Source organism: Pinus tabuliformis, chromosome 1_2 (genome assembly GCF_031772625.1).
Source record: "Pinus tabuliformis cultivar Carrire ecotype Pingquan chromosome 1_2, CPIR1, whole genome shotgun sequence".
NCBI classification, from domain to species: Eukaryota; Viridiplantae; Streptophyta; class Pinopsida; order Pinales; family Pinaceae; genus Pinus; species Pinus tabuliformis.
The window spans coordinates 1,340,174,203-1,340,189,932 of NC_142298.1; the positions used below are offsets into that span (position 1 = coordinate 1,340,174,203).

The following is a 15,730-nucleotide window of genomic DNA, read 5'->3' on the forward strand; positions in this document are numbered from 1 at the left end:
TGGGAGATCCTGGATTTGTATCTGGATCAATGGGCATTCTTATTGATAGGGCGGTTCAAGTAATAGAGGGGCACATCAAGATTGCTCTTTGTTGCAGAAAAGAGTTGGGGATTTTGGAAAATTTAGTGAAGGAGATTCAGCCTATAAACATGGAAATTCAACAATATGGAATAGCTATTCAGAAGTCTCAGAGTGATTTAGTTAACGAGATTGAACCTGTTACAGTTAACAACTAGCTTCAAACATTGAACAGAATTATGGAAGTTGCAATCAAAATGGTGCATAAATGTCAAGTTCCAGCATATAATATGGTACCTCGATACTTGTTGAGCAAGAAGATCAAGAAGAGTATTGACAGTCTGCAGAGTCATCTGGAAAGACTGTCTTTGATTGGATTCACTCAACAAATTTATTTTGAACTGAAAAACATACAGTTACAGAGCCATGAAGCTGCTGAGAGCCAATCTTCAATTCCTCCAACAAGGCATCCAAGCCTTGCAAGTTACAGGCAGCAGCCAATTCAAGAGGCATGCATCATGGGACAAGATGAGGTATTCGAAACCATTAAACATCTACTAACAGATGATAATGAAATTATAGCCTCTGCGACATCCAAAATAGGCATTGTTGGCATGGGTGGATCTGGAAGAACTCTGCTCCTCAAGAGAGCCTTGAATGACAAGCAAGTGCAACAACACTTTGAGAAAGATTTGATTCTTTGGTTGACAATTTCCCAAAAATTTTCAATCATAAATCTCTGCAATAACCTTGGGAGACAGATAGACCTCCATTTAAGTGAGGGCTTTGATGTGAGATGAAGCTAAGAAGATGTCAAAGAGATGGATTTATCAAAAAACTAGCAGCAAGAGGTTCTTGCTATTTTTAGATGATATTTGGGATGACAGTGAAAATCTATTGGAGATGTTGGGCGTACCGGACGATCAGATAAATGACAGCTCCAAGATCGTTGTATCGACAAGAGATCAAAGAGTCCTTTCAAAAATGAGAGTGGGTACCCAAATTGCCATGGATAGTCTGTCTGCAGATGAGAGCTGGAGCCTCTTCTGCTTTCATGCATTTGTAGGTATTCAACACACTCCATATGTTGGAATCGAAAAGATTTCCCAGGATGTCTGTGGGGAGTGTGATCGGCTACCACTTGCTCTCAAAGTAATAGGAGCAGCCATGGCGGGCACCACTACGCCATCAGATTGGCGGCTGACTCTGGAGAAGTTGCAAAATGCGGATAAAGTGGACCCTCACGTAGAGAAGAAACTCTACAATCGGTTGAGATTGTTGGAACTACTACACACTTACATGCGGACTCTTAGTTAGAGCATGGGACTACATGCAGGATTCCTTCTGCATGATTTACTCCTTGATTTGTTCCTTCTTCAACCGCAACTGGTTAGTTCTTCTGCATGATTTACTCCCTGATTTGCTCTTTCTTTAACTCCACAACTGGTTAGTTCCTCTGCATGATTTACTCCCTGATTTGCTCCTTCTTTCACTCCACAACTGGCTAGTTTTCTCTCTGGAACTTGTTCTAGGTGTTGAGTCTTCTCATTGATCACCACTATGGTGCATTACCTTGGGATCTTCACCCAGTAATGCTATATCATGAGCATTGTAACCTATTTTCTAATGAATCATTCTTTTGTTCTTTCGATTTTCTTTTAGTGTTTTTGCTCTGCAAAGTTGTGTGTTCAACCTTTACTAGCTAGATTAATCTGTGCAGGTTTTCTAACAAATTTACATGGTATCAGAGCCCACAGGTTGCTAAATAAAAGATGCACCAGTACTTTATTTTGTAGGTATTACAGCTTGGAGATCGAAGATCGACAGAAAAATGGAGTTTCCCAAAGCATCGATCCTAACACCGTACAACTATCACGAATGGAAGGACCAAATGGCTCGATACCTTCGTCAAAAATGGTTGTACATGATTACCATGGCTGCAGAAGTGGAATCCACTTCAACCATAGAGAAATCCAAGTACCTCAACCGTATGGATGAGGCCCACGGATCCATATGCATGTGCATCTCTCCAGAGTTGCAGTTTCATCTATCTGCTTGCAATACTCCCAATGAGATTTGGAAAAAGGTTGAAGAACTCTACGGAAAACAGGATGAGATGAAAGGAAATCTACTTGAAGTGGAGCTGTTGTCATTGGATCCATGGAACTATGACAGAATTCAAGACTTCTTCACCAAATATAATGATCTTTTTCTGCAACTCAAGGGTTGTGGAATTGAAAAATCCAAGGAGGAGAGTCGCCAAGTTCTCTCTATTATGTCAAAGCTCAGACCGGAATACTCCGTCTTTGTGTCTACATTTCATTCAGTAAATCTCGCAACAGGTAAATCCTACACTATGCCTTATCTCAAAGAGTTCATGGAGTCCCTTACTTTTGAGCAAGATAAACTCATTGGCATGGGGAAAATCAAACCTCCAAAATCACATGCACTTGTTGTGCATGATGGCAGCCACAATAAAAATCACAGATTTGATTCAAATCAGAAAAATCAGCAGCAAAAATACAAGGGAAAAGTGCATTCCCATCCAAAGAAGGAAGGGTACACCAAGCCCTTCAATGACTCCTCCGGCTCGAGAAATGAGAAAGGGAAGAAAGGAAACAGATGCACCTACTATCAAAGAGGATTCCATCCAAAATCCTCTTGCATGAAGAAACAAATTGACCAATTGGCAGAAATCCTTCAGAAGCACAATCTTGGGGACCACATCCCTCAAGGCGCCAAGAAGAAAATTGAGGATCCGCCACATGGGAAAGGTAACAATTTTCATGCTTTAGTTGCAATTAATTCTTCCCCTGATGCATGGATTATAGATTTTGGTGCATCACATCATATGGCTACTGCAAAGGAAGTCTATTCCTCTTTGGATGCATGCAAAGGACCTCCCATCCTCATGGGAGATGACTCACCTATTGAGGTCACAGGAAAAGGTAGAGTGGAACTTTTACATGGAAGCTTTGAAGATGTGCTTCATGTTCCAAAACATTCGGTAAACATGCTTTCATTTTATCAGATCACTCATTCTGGCATCAAAAAGAGAGTGGAATTCACTCCAGATGTAGTGAACATATATGACCTACATAGCAGCTCCAAAATTTCAACCGGTGAGGTAAACAATGGAGCCAGACTATATGCATTTTCTGAATTTATTAAATATGAATCCTCCTTATTACTTACAGATGCTGATGATAGTAGTAGGCTTTGGCATGAGAGGTTTGGTCACTTAAATTACAGGTATATGTAGCAGCTAAGAAAGCATGAGATGGTGGAAGGCTTGCCAAATATCAGTTTCTCCAAAGGAGTTTGTGAAAGGTGTGTCCTTGGCAAACATCCTAGAGAAACATTTGACACTGGCAAGACTCACAGAGCATCCTCTCCTCTAGATCTGATCCATAGTGATCTCATGGGGCCTTTTCCTCATATTTCCATCAACAAAGCAAGATATGTGCTTACATTTATTGTTGATTTCTCATGGTATAATTGGGTGTATGTTCTCAGGAACAAATCTGAAGTTTTTGCGCACTTTGAAGATTTCAAAGCACTAGTTGAGACACAGTTAGAGAGAAAAATCAAAGCTCTCCGTACAAAAAATGGGGGGGAATACGTTAACACAGCACTTCAGAACCTTTGCCTTGAGTCCGGCATATAGTTGCAATACACAGTTCCATACACTTCGTAGCAGAATGGAGTTGCTGAGAGAAAGAACCGATCTCTCAAAGAGATGGCTTCCTGCATGTTGCATGCTAAGTCACTACCTCATAAGCTATGGGCTGAAGCACTTAATTGTGCTAACTACATCCAGAATAGATCTCCTCATAGGTCTATCAAGGATCAGACCCCCTTTGAGGCTTGGAGCAGCACTAAACCAGAGGTCACCCACTTCCGTGTTTTCGGCTCCCGAGCATGGGCCAGGATCCCCTCTAAAAAGAGGAAAGCTCTTGATCCACAGAGCATTGAGTGCATCTTTGTTGGATACCCTGATGGTGTGAAGGGATACCGACTCCTGATTTCCTCTACGGACAAGCTCATCATTGAGCGAAGTGTCAAATTTGAGGAAAGTCTCTCACATGCACCTCAATTGCCGCATGCAGACACCTTTTATCTACCTCATGTCTGAGATGATGACTCAGTACACTCAGATGCAGATACAGAGCATGCAGATGCCGTAGTAGAGCATGCAGATGCAGAGACAGAGTCTTCAGATACAAATCCAATGCATGCATATGATGATCCACATCCAAGCCCAGATCGGGCTTCCAGTAGTGAATCAAATTCCCCTGTCATAAATCAGAGAACAAGGAGCTTACATGAGATATATGCACAAGACCACCCAGTTGCTAGAAATGGTCTTGTGGGGGATAATTCTGATCTGCAAAGGACTAGCTTAAAGTTTATTGAGCCTCCTCTTGTCCTCACTGCCACTGAACCATTGCCATCCTGGAATTGTCATTTGGTTCAGTCTTCTGATCCACAGTCTTATGCTAAGGCTGTTGGGCATCCATATTGGGAGTCTGCCATGGAGGAGGAGTATAGCTCCCTCCTCAAGAACCAGACTTGGGATCTGGTCCCCCTTCCTTTAGGAAGGAAACTTGTCCGATGCAAATGGGTCTACAGGACCAAGAGTGATACAGATGGGCAAATCACCAGATGGAAAGCAAGGCTAGTAGCCAAAGGCTTCCAACAAGTGCATGGCATTGATTATGATGAGACCTTTGCTCCAGTAGCAAAGATGGATTCCATACGCCTTACACTTGCCATTTCGGCTGCCCAGGGATGGGAAGTACATCAGATGGATGTGAAGAATGCCTTTCTTCATGGAGACCTATCAGAGGAGATCTACATGGAGCAACCACATGGTTTCATTCAGGATTCATCTTTCGTTTGCAGACTGAAGAAATATCTCTACGGCCTTAAGCAGGCCCCGAGAGCTTGGTATGCGAAGATGGATTCTTTTCTCTTATCACAAAACTTTGAAATATGTAAGTCTGATTCGAATGTTTACATGCTCAGGACACATGATTCTCTTCTTATCTTAGTTTTGTATGTGGATGATCTCTTAATCATTGACAGCTTGGCTTCAACCATTGCTACAGTCAATAGGGCCTTGCATGATAGGTTCTTGATGACAGACATGGGTCCATTACACTTCTTTCTTGGTATTGAGATTAGCCAGGATGCCACAGGCATCAAACTCTCTCAGGCTAAGTATGCACGGGATCTCCTCGAGAGATTTCGCATGACTGACTGCAAGCCAGCACCAACTCCTTTTCTATCTGGGGTCTACCTTGAGGATGGAGGTGACACTCCATTAGTTGACAGCACTCTCTACCGATAGTTAGTGGGGAGCTTATTGTACCTCACACACTCCAGTCCAAATCTCTCATATGCAGTAGGGCCAGTTTCCAGATACATGCAGGAGCCGCATGAGCTACACTGGAATGCTGCCAAGCGCATCCTCCAATATGTGCAGGGCACCATCACCTTCAGGATTCACTATGCAACAGGCACTGCATTGAATATCCTTTGCTTCACATATTTTGATTGGGCGGGAGACAACATTAATCACAAGTCCACCTCCAGATATTCACTTAGTCTAGGATCTGGCCCTATCTGTTGGTCGAGCAAGAAGTAGGCTACTATTGCTCTCTCTTCAGCCGAGGCCGAGTGCAGAGGAGTAGTCAACATCACCATTCAGGCTCTATGGCTACAACACTTTCTCACTGAGTTGGGCACCCAGTTCCACCAGCCCATTGTCATCTGGTGTGACAACTAGAGCACTCTCAAATTTTACAGGGATCCAGTACAGCGGCAGCGGACAAAGCACATAGAGATCCATATGCACTACATCAGAGACTTACTACATGATCAAGTCATTGATTTGCAGTTCTATCCTTCAGCAGAATAGATTGCAGGCATCTTCACCAAGACATTCACTGAGCAGAAGTTTCACTCTCTGCGTGATCGTCTTGGAGTGAAGGACACAGTTGCTTAGCAATTGTCTTTTCTTCCTCTTTTCTTTTGATTACATTGTATTTTGAGGGGGGCTTTTTCCCACGAGGTTTTCCCTCTTTCGTCAATTTTAGTACAAGTTGCATTGTATTTTGGGTGACCGTTGGCCTTAGTTGTTGGGGCCCCATTTTCTATTTTTCCCCATAGTGGTGTTCAGGGGGGGTGTTGAAACTACTACACACCTACATGCGGACTCTTAGTTAGAGCATGGGACTACATGCAACATTCCTTCTGCATGATTTACTCCTTGATTTTCTCCTTCTTCAACTCCTCAACTGGTTAGTTCTTCTGCATGATTTACTCCCTAATTTGCTCCTTCTTTAACTCCGCAACTGGTTAGTTCCTCTACATGATTTACTCCTTGATTTGCTCCTTCTTTCACTCCGCAACTGGCTAGTTCTCTCCAGAACTTGTTGTAGGTGTTGAGTCTTCTCATTGATCACCACTATGGTGCATTACCTTGGGATCTTCACCCAGTAATGCTATATCATGAGCATTGTAACCTATTTTCTAATGAATCATTCTTTTGTTCTTTCGATTTTCTTTTAGTGTTTTTGCTCTACAAAGCTGTGTGCTCAACCTTTACTAGCTAGATTCATCTGTGCAGGTTTTCTAACACATTTACATAGATTGAGTTATGACGCGCTGTGCGCCTCGCAATATTTACCTTTGCAGCTCTGCTTTCTCTACTTGGGCACCTTAAAAGAGGACGAGGAAATGATTGTGCAGTATGTGATAAACCTGTGGTTAGGAGAGGGCCTTCTTCCCACGGAAGATGGTAAAGATCCATTAGAAGTTGGAAGGGCTTACGCTAACTTTTTAGTGGATCGATGTCTGATCGAAGCTAGTATTAAGGATGCTGATGGACAAGTGGTGATCTTCTCTGTGCATGATGTTTTACATCGTCTAGCATTGCAAATTGCCGAAAAGGAAGAGAATTGTTGTTTCAGAGTGGGGAAAGGTTTGGTGGAATTCCAATTGAAGCATTGCACCCGTAAAACCAGGATTTCTCTGAGGGAAAATAATTTTAGGTCAATACCTAATGGATATCGAGGTTAGGGTCTGCGGGCGATGTTACTCTCGGAGAACATATCTCTAGAATATGTTCCGTCAAGAGTGGTCACGACTCTCACCTCTCTTAGACTTCTTGATTTGGGAGGGACATCCATAAAAAGTTTGCCTCATAACTTTGGAGCACTGAAGCGTCTGGTCTTCCTTCATTTAGAAAAATCACCAAAAGTGAAGCTGCCAAATTCAGTAACATGTTTGAAGAAGCTCGAGATACTGGATCTGTTCGAATGCTACCAGCTGAGTGAGTTGCCTTATGAGTTAGGTAAGATGACAAGTTTGATATATCTAGATCTGAGTTTCTATCAACAGTTGAAGTGCATGCCTTGTGGGATCTCTACGTTGACATCGCTACAGTATCTGAAAATGGAAAGGTGCTGGAAAACCTGGCCACAAGCAACACCACCATAGAGAATACTTCTACGTGATCTGATGGGAGGTTGTGCTCGTTCTCGCTTCCGGGATCTACACCCTCTGAAGCACCTTAAATGGCTGGCGCTAGAGTGCTCGAAGGAGCCAATTACAGATGGCGTAGTGGGCGACATGACAGAGATGAGGGCTCTCATCCTAAGGATGTCACATATGAAGGAATTACTAGAGGACATGAGAGGTATGGTAAAGATAACCAGTCTCTTTGTGGAGTCCAACGTTTTGGGTAAGATCCCATCGTGGATATGTGGTTTCCAACTGCTAAATTGTCTAATACTAAGAGATTGTCCCCAACTGGAGGAGATCCCTGCAGGGTTGGAGAAGCTTGAATGGCTTAGGAGGCTAGATATAGTTAAATCCTCGTCTCTAAAAGAGTTACCCGATGCCTTTGGAGAGGCAGGTGCCTTTCCACACCTAGAAAGTTTCTGGTTGGAGGAAATTGATGTGGTTGACAGTTTTCCTCCTATAAGGGATGGGGCTCTGCCTCTCTTGAAGAAGTTGGGCTTAGTCTTTTGCTCCAACGTCAGGGCCATTCCACCAGCACTCAAAAATTTACAGAATCTGAGGGCACTGCATGTGTATGGCAGTCCCTTAATACTCGAGTCTATTGAAGAAGAAGGTGGCGAAGCATGGTTTGCAATTCAAGCAATGGAAGGAGAAAAGCACGTAGAGATACTGAAGAAGTTGATTTATGAGCACCGCCATAAAGATGGGATGGGTTTCTCAAGCATATGCAAACGGGTTTTCCCATCAAAACCATGGTCGTGATGTTGTCCCTCATGGTACTACCCATAATGATTTTTAATGTGAGATGCCTTATGGTCATTTTCACTCAATGCCTTATCTTCAATAGTATCGATTTGCCACTCATTCCACTTTCACACAGCTGGAATCACTTGAGTTCCGAGACCATGACTGACTCTTCAAATTTGCTTTTATGCAAATTATCTCTTCTTTCAGGGAATCAAGATCAAGATCATGATCTTTCAGGGAAACCATTCTCTCTTCCTTTAGGGAATCAAGATCATGTATAAGTATAGTGAATATTGAAATCTCCCTGTCATATTATGAAAAAAATGTGACATTATCACTTTGCATTGATTTTTTAAATGTTTTTGAAATGGGAACCAGAAAATTTGAATTACAAGTTAGAACTTAGTAAATTCAATATTTTAATGTTATTTTCATATTAGAGGCAGATGTAGTTGAAAGGTTTACACCAGTAAGTACATGTAGGTCGCTGCACTTTTGGATGGGAGGAAAACTCAGATTCGGAACCAAGGAGGTGTTGGAAATAATAATTCCAATCACCGCAATAAATAGCTTGACAACAACCATATTTGTCAGAGGTATTTTTGTAGGTTGCATCTCTGTTTGAAGATGGAAGGACTGAAGTGAGGCATGAACCATTTTGAAACGCAACAAGGAATTTAAAGCAGTCAATGTACTTTGGTAAATAGATATGGGCAAGCATTCATTCAGAGAATATTTCCCACACTAAAGAAACATGTGCACAATTTTGATTACACTGAAGAACAACATCATATTAATTAATTTTCTCTGTCATAAATTAAATGTAAAATCGCATGTTGAGTTATATATGAATGTAAAAGTCATTTTGTAATAGGTTAGAGAGTAGGAGCTTAGAGAAAAAGAGAGTGCAAGTCTCTGGGGAGAAAATGGTGGAGCAAATTTTGGTGGGCACGTGAAAACAACAATTACAGTATTTTACTGTGTTATTGTGCGTAAAATTTTAGCTTTTATTGCATTGCTCCAAACCTACTTTGTTATTTTTGTCATGAGTGAATATTATTCATTAAGTCTCTGATGAGCCACAACCTCATGTGAATGTATTTTCATGTTTTAGAATTTAATAATGAGTTTTTATTGTGTTGCTCGAAACCTACTTTGTTATTTTTGTCGTGAGTGAATATTATTCATTAAGTCTCTGCTCTGCGGTGCATGAGTGAATATTATTTATTAAGTCTCTGAAATAGCTCTACGGTCCACGGTGCGCGAAGCTAGCTTCCCGAAAGTAGCTTCGCGAAAGTCATACCTCTCTGCCTCTCGGCTATGCTCAGAAATGGCAACATCAAGCACAAGCTTGACTAATCCTCAAATACCTCAATTTAATGGAAAAAATTATGATTATTGGGCTATTACAATGAAGACCTTATTTTCTTCTCAAGACATTTGGGATTTGGTGGAGAATGGTTTTCAAGAACTAGCAGATGCAGCAACATACAATGCCTTATCTCAACAAGAAAGAGATTTATTAAGGGACAACATGAAGAAATATTCAAAATCCCTATTTTGTATTTTCCAAGCAGTTCATGAAAGTATTTTCCCAAGGGTTGCAGTAGCAATGAAGTCCAAGAAAGCATGGGACACCCTCTAGAGAGCTTACCAAGGCATGGCAAAAATCAAGACAACAAAGCTGCAAATGTTGAGGTGAGATTTTGAAACACTCAGTATGAAAGAGTCTGAGAATATAGACTCGTGTTTTGCACAAGTGGATTGGTTACTCAAATCAGGTCTCATGGTGAGACACTTGAGGAAAGAAGAATAGTTGAGAAAGTTTTGAGAAGTTTGCCAGCAAGGTTTGAGGCCATTGTTGTGGCCATAGAAGAGACAAAGGATCTCTCACAGTTCTCAGTGGATGAGCTTAATGCATCATTGATTTCTCATGAACATAGACTGAATAGAGCGGTAAGATCCTCATTGGAGCATGCCTTCAAGACACAAGTATCATTTGGTCAAGTTCGAGGCAAAGGAAGATCATATGCTAGAGGAAGAGGAAGAAGCAACCCTTCAAGCTCAAATGGAAGAGGCAACAATCAAAATTCAAGTCAAGGTCCAAGCCAAAATCAAGCACAAGGTAAGAGGTATGATAAATCTCAAGTTCAATGTCATTACTGTAAGAAGTATGGTCATTATGCAAATGAATGTAGAAAGAAGCAATATGATATTAGTAACAAGCCAAGCGTAAATTTTACAAGAAAAAATCAGAACCATGATATCATGTTTTTAGTTTGTAATGTAGCACAAGAAAAACAAAGTGATATATGGTATCTAGATTCAAGGTGTAGCAACCACATGTCAGGAAACATAGAAATGTTTTCTGATCTAGGTGAAAGTGTGAAATATGAAGTAACATTAGGGATTGATAGAAAAGTCATTGTCATGGGAAAAGGAAGAGTTAATATCCTAACAAAGAAGGGGGAGAAGAAATACATCTCAGATGTTTACTTTATCCCCGGTCTGAAAAATAATCTCATGAGCGTTGGACATCTCATGCAGAAAGGCTACAATGTCTTATTCAAAAAAGATGTGTGCACAATTTTGGATGGGCCTCCAAGAAGACAATTGATTGCAAAGGTTCAGATGACAAACAATAGAATGTTTCCCCTAAAAATAATATCAGATTTGCAGAAAGAAGGTGCACAGGCACAACTATTTATGAACTCACAAGAAGATGGAAGAAAAGATGCAGCTATCACACAAGTAAACTTTTAAGGAGAGGTAAAAGATGAACACTGGTTATGGAACATGAGATTTGGACATCTCAATTTTGGAGGTTTGAATTTGCTGCATAGGAAAGACATGGTGAATGGTTTACCACTCATAGAAAAACCAGAGAGCATATGTGAAGGATGTATCTTGGGAAAGCAACATAGAGAGACATTTCCAACAAGAAACTCAGTAAGGGAAAAGGCACCTTTGGAGATTGTCCACTCAGATTTATTTGGACCAATGTGTTAGCCTCCTGTTGCAACAGGGTTTCATCTTTCATGATTGACATTTTTACATGCCAAATATGTCATACTTTGCAGGCTGCAGTGTTCCATATTTCCACAAAATGCCATGAACTGTACTAGTCCAAATGGCACTGTTGTATTCCAATTTTGATGAGTTGTTCCAGTTTTGAAGAGTATTTAAAGGGATATTCAAACAGTCTAATCTTGCTCTCCCTAGGTTTCAATTTCCTATTTAGAATGTAGATAATGTATCTGTCCAAACAGTTTAATCTTGGCAGATTTGTAGATAGGTAGAGAATCACAGCGACCCAACTGCTTAATCTGGGCCCTTGGCAGAAATAAGTGTAGATTTAGATAGGAAAGCATTCAAAAGAAAAATTGTAAATCAGGGTTTGCAAGTCTAAGTGCACCCACCCAAAAAGAAGAAAAAATGTTAGGAAGGTAGGATGGGTAGGTAGCTGTGAGGTTGCAGAATGATGATTCATGATCAATATTTGTGTTTCTAAGTGTTTTATCTTTTCAGATCACAGTTATCAGGCAGTTTTCATCTGGAGGAGCTGAGGCTGGACATCACTAACTCCCCCTTCTTCTAATTCCCCAAAGTCACTTACTAATTTCCCCAAAGAGGTCAAGATTTGCTTGATTCCTCTTAGTTTCATCACTTTCCATGTCATTCATCTTGATGAAGATTTGCTTCACTCAAGGATTCTTTATTTCTCATCTATAAGTCACTTTTCCCTCGAAAATTAGCCTAAGGTCCCCCACCTTAGTGCCTGCTTATCATCCCCATATTAACTACTAACTCTAGTATATAACTCCCTATCAGTTTTCCCCTTCCCTCACTGAAACTATGTATATAAAACTCCCTTATGTAAATATCCCCTCCCTGGCAATATAGCCATATTTCTTATAAGTCAAGGAAAAAGCAGTCTATTTGGGGCTGTTTTTATCCCATCCGTGTCATAGCAGGAGTTAGAGACACCTGGTCATGCTAACAACCTCTCCCCTAGCCCTAAAACCTTCAAAAACCCATATTGCACCCCTATCCCTAAGTCCCAAGTGTAAATATATGAACCGCCGCCCGTTTGTAACCCCCAAAACCCACATAAACCAAAGTTTCAAAATCCCACCACGCTTTATTAAAATTATAATATTCTGTGTATATTCCTGCCCCTTATCCCTCCGCTGACTCATCCTTACCGCCAGCCGTCCGATCGTTCTGTGCCCAGATCAACGGTTGGCGGGTCCGTCGCATCTCCGAGCCGCCCGAAGGTTAGCGTCCGGGAGATGGGTGGTATTGCCACTGTACTCCCGCCACGCATCACCTTCCCAGGTGTGGTGAAGCCCCCTCTGACAAAACCACCCATGCCTAAAGGCGGTGTGCCTGAAACCATTTACCGCCCCCCCTGTGATGTAAGCCACACGTCACCTGCCGCGTCATCCACCTGCGTGGCCTCCTGCCACCGTACCGCTGAGTCACCCTGCCACATCACCTCTATACATGCTGACATCATCCCGCCACGGCATCCACCGTACGAGGTCCGTCATGCTGACGTCATCAACAATTTTGGCGCGAAGGGCGAAAATTGCACTCTGGAGCCCCGGAATCAGTTTCTGAGGCAGAAATTGCGCATCACTGGATAAAATGAGCCAAAATGGGGAATCTTTTTATCACGCAGCCCCCAGCAAGCCCGAAAGGCACCGAATGACCCGTTTTTCTTCGCGAAGCATGCAGAAAAGAGCAGAAAACAGTTTTGAAGAAGACCGAGGGCCGAACAGCGGCCATTAAATGTTTATTTAACGCACAGCACATCAGGGCAGCAGCCCAGTTTATTGTCAAAGAGTATCAGAGGAAGAAAAAGACGTCAAAGAGTACTAGTCAAGATTTTTAGGGGCTCGAAGCAGCTAAACATTGATGAGCCCCCTCAGCAAAGTCAAATCAATAAGTGTAAGCCCATCCCTGCCTTCAAATCAGAGCTAAAACATTTAAGGCGGCCGAACGGCAAAGAACAGAAACCCATGCACAATTATTGCAAAGGCGACTGCACCAAGCCACCGAGGACAAGCACATTCACTTCATTTTGATACGGCAGCCCTCAGCGTAGCCAAAGATATTTTCATGCAATTATTTCAGATAGGATTAGGTCAGATTAATTATTCTTTAGGACCTGTTTAGGTCAAGATGTAATAAACAAATTGTAGAGAGTTTTCCCTATATATACCGCCCTCAGCATTGTTTCAAGGGTTGGTAAATTGGTATTTTTCACTAGAGACTCACACTGTATACCTGAAGATTGTTTCTGTAATCAAAGATTGCCGAAAGTTCTGAGAAGAGACTGTTTGATGTGTTGTTAATGTTTTTTTCTGGAGACTGAAGATGGAATTATTGTGTTGCAATCTGATACAATAAGTGCTTCTTACCTTTGTTTACTGTTTACCATTATCTAAATAGCAGAAAGAAAGATTAGCTTAGAATTTGTTTAAATACACTCTATGCTCAATTTCTGTTGTTTCTTTATGTTTTCCTCTGAATGAATTGGTAATGAATATGAATTCTTTCTGGCTCATATTTACCCCGATTCACCTGTGTGTGCTGATTATCTAGGGATTCTTTACTGCCCCTAGGTAGAGCCCTGCTATCTTCCCCTGTTAAGCTAATTGAGGGATTCTTAACTGCCCCTCATTACTTAGCATTCATCTCATCCTTTAAACCTGAAACATTGTTTCATTTGCAGCTACCTTGCTCCATTTTCTCTCTTGGGACCAAGAAAACGCACCAGCAGTCCTCCTTTTCGACTCCACGCCCAATGGTTTGAAGCCTTCAGACTATGCTCTGCCTCTCTATCTGAGAGCATCAATTTTCCCACCAAAATCAGAACAAAAACCCCTGAACTGAATAACTAGCCTAAGATCATTTTCAACAAAGCTAAATCTGAAAGAGAGAGCCCTCTCTGATTGCAGGTGGGCTAGAACCTGCAGTCCAAAGTTGGTCTGTGGTTACCTCGGCCGTATCCTTTTCCGGAGCTTAAGGACAACTTGAGTGATAACATAATGGTGACTCCGCTGGGGACTTTCCTCAGATAATTTCACAAAGTTTCACAAAGAAGGTAAGAAAGCTCCACTGAGACCATAAATCAATCTTTCCAATTTTTGTTTATCTCTTAAAACTACAGATGAAGCCTGAATGCCAGCCAGGAAGCCTTTCAAACTGTTCTTTGCTTTGCATTAACAGGATAAAATAAATGCTGCTTCAGTCAATGTCCATGCTAGTTTTAAGTTACAAATAAGCTGTCCCAAATTTTGATTAGTTTTTTGCTATTTCTAAAAACATTCCCAGAAAAATACCAAAAACAAATTCGGAAGCTGGCTCCCAAGAAAAATCCACGATATAAAAGGTCAAACCCAGATCCTAATCCCCCAGCTGTTTTTGAAAATCCGAACCTAATCCCGAAGATCCTTAGGAAGCAAGAAAGACAAGAAGATTTCGCTGATAAAACTCCTGAAACAACTTACCCAAGTTGTGTTCCAACTCCTGTCAAAGTTTTATTTCGTTCAACTCCTGCTTCCCCTGGTTCATCATCCACATCTCATAGCACTCCTTCCACACCTCCATTCACTGCAAATACTACAACTACCACTACTGTTGTTCCTGTTATCCCAGTTATCCTTGTCGTCCCAGTTGTTCCATTTGTCCCCGTTGTTCCACTTATCCCTGCCAATATGGCTAATAGATATGCACATCTACAATTACCTGCTAATGTTGGGGCTTTACATCAAGATTACCAATCGAAAATCACATATTTTGATTCCACTGGTCCTTTCACAGCCATTCAGCATACCAAAAAGATGCAACATTATTTTGAAAACTACGAAATAGATGATGATAGCGTGAGGATGAGAATTTTTGTTCAAAGTCTAACAGGTGATGTCAGAACTTGGTTCAGATCACTTGCTGCAAATTTCATAACCACCCCAGATGAGCTTTACCAATCCTTTACCAACAGATGGGAGAAAAAGAAAGACCCCTTGCACATACTAGCTGAATACGACACAATTAAAAGAGGCCCTCAAGAAACTGTTTTGGAGTACTGTGCAAGATTCAATAATGTCTATAATGCAATTCCACAGAATTTAAGACCTCCTCCTGACCTTGCCTTGTACAAATTCCCTGATGGATTCGACCCAGATATGGCATACCAGTTAAAAGAAAGAGCTCCTCAAACCCTTGCAGACATGCAAAATGTTGCTGTCAGCATTGAGGCCAACTTAATTGCCAAAAGAAACAGAGCTAGGATGGAAAGAAGAACCACCTTTAAGGAAGAACCCTCAGCCTTTGACCAAAAGCTTGATGCTATTATCAATGGCCTGCAAAGATTGGGAGAAAGAGTAGAAAACGTTGAAAGAAAAGCATCATGGGAAGGACAGCAGTC

At 41.5% G+C, this 15,730-nt stretch overlaps 1 pseudogene; it reads left to right on the top strand.

The window, feature by feature from the left end:
• The first annotated feature begins 828 nt into the window (after positions 1 to 828).
• LOC149211153 (disease resistance protein RFL1-like) lies at positions 829 to 8,310 on the top strand (annotated as a pseudogene).
• The last annotated feature ends 7,420 nt before the right edge of the window (positions 8,311 to 15,730 follow it).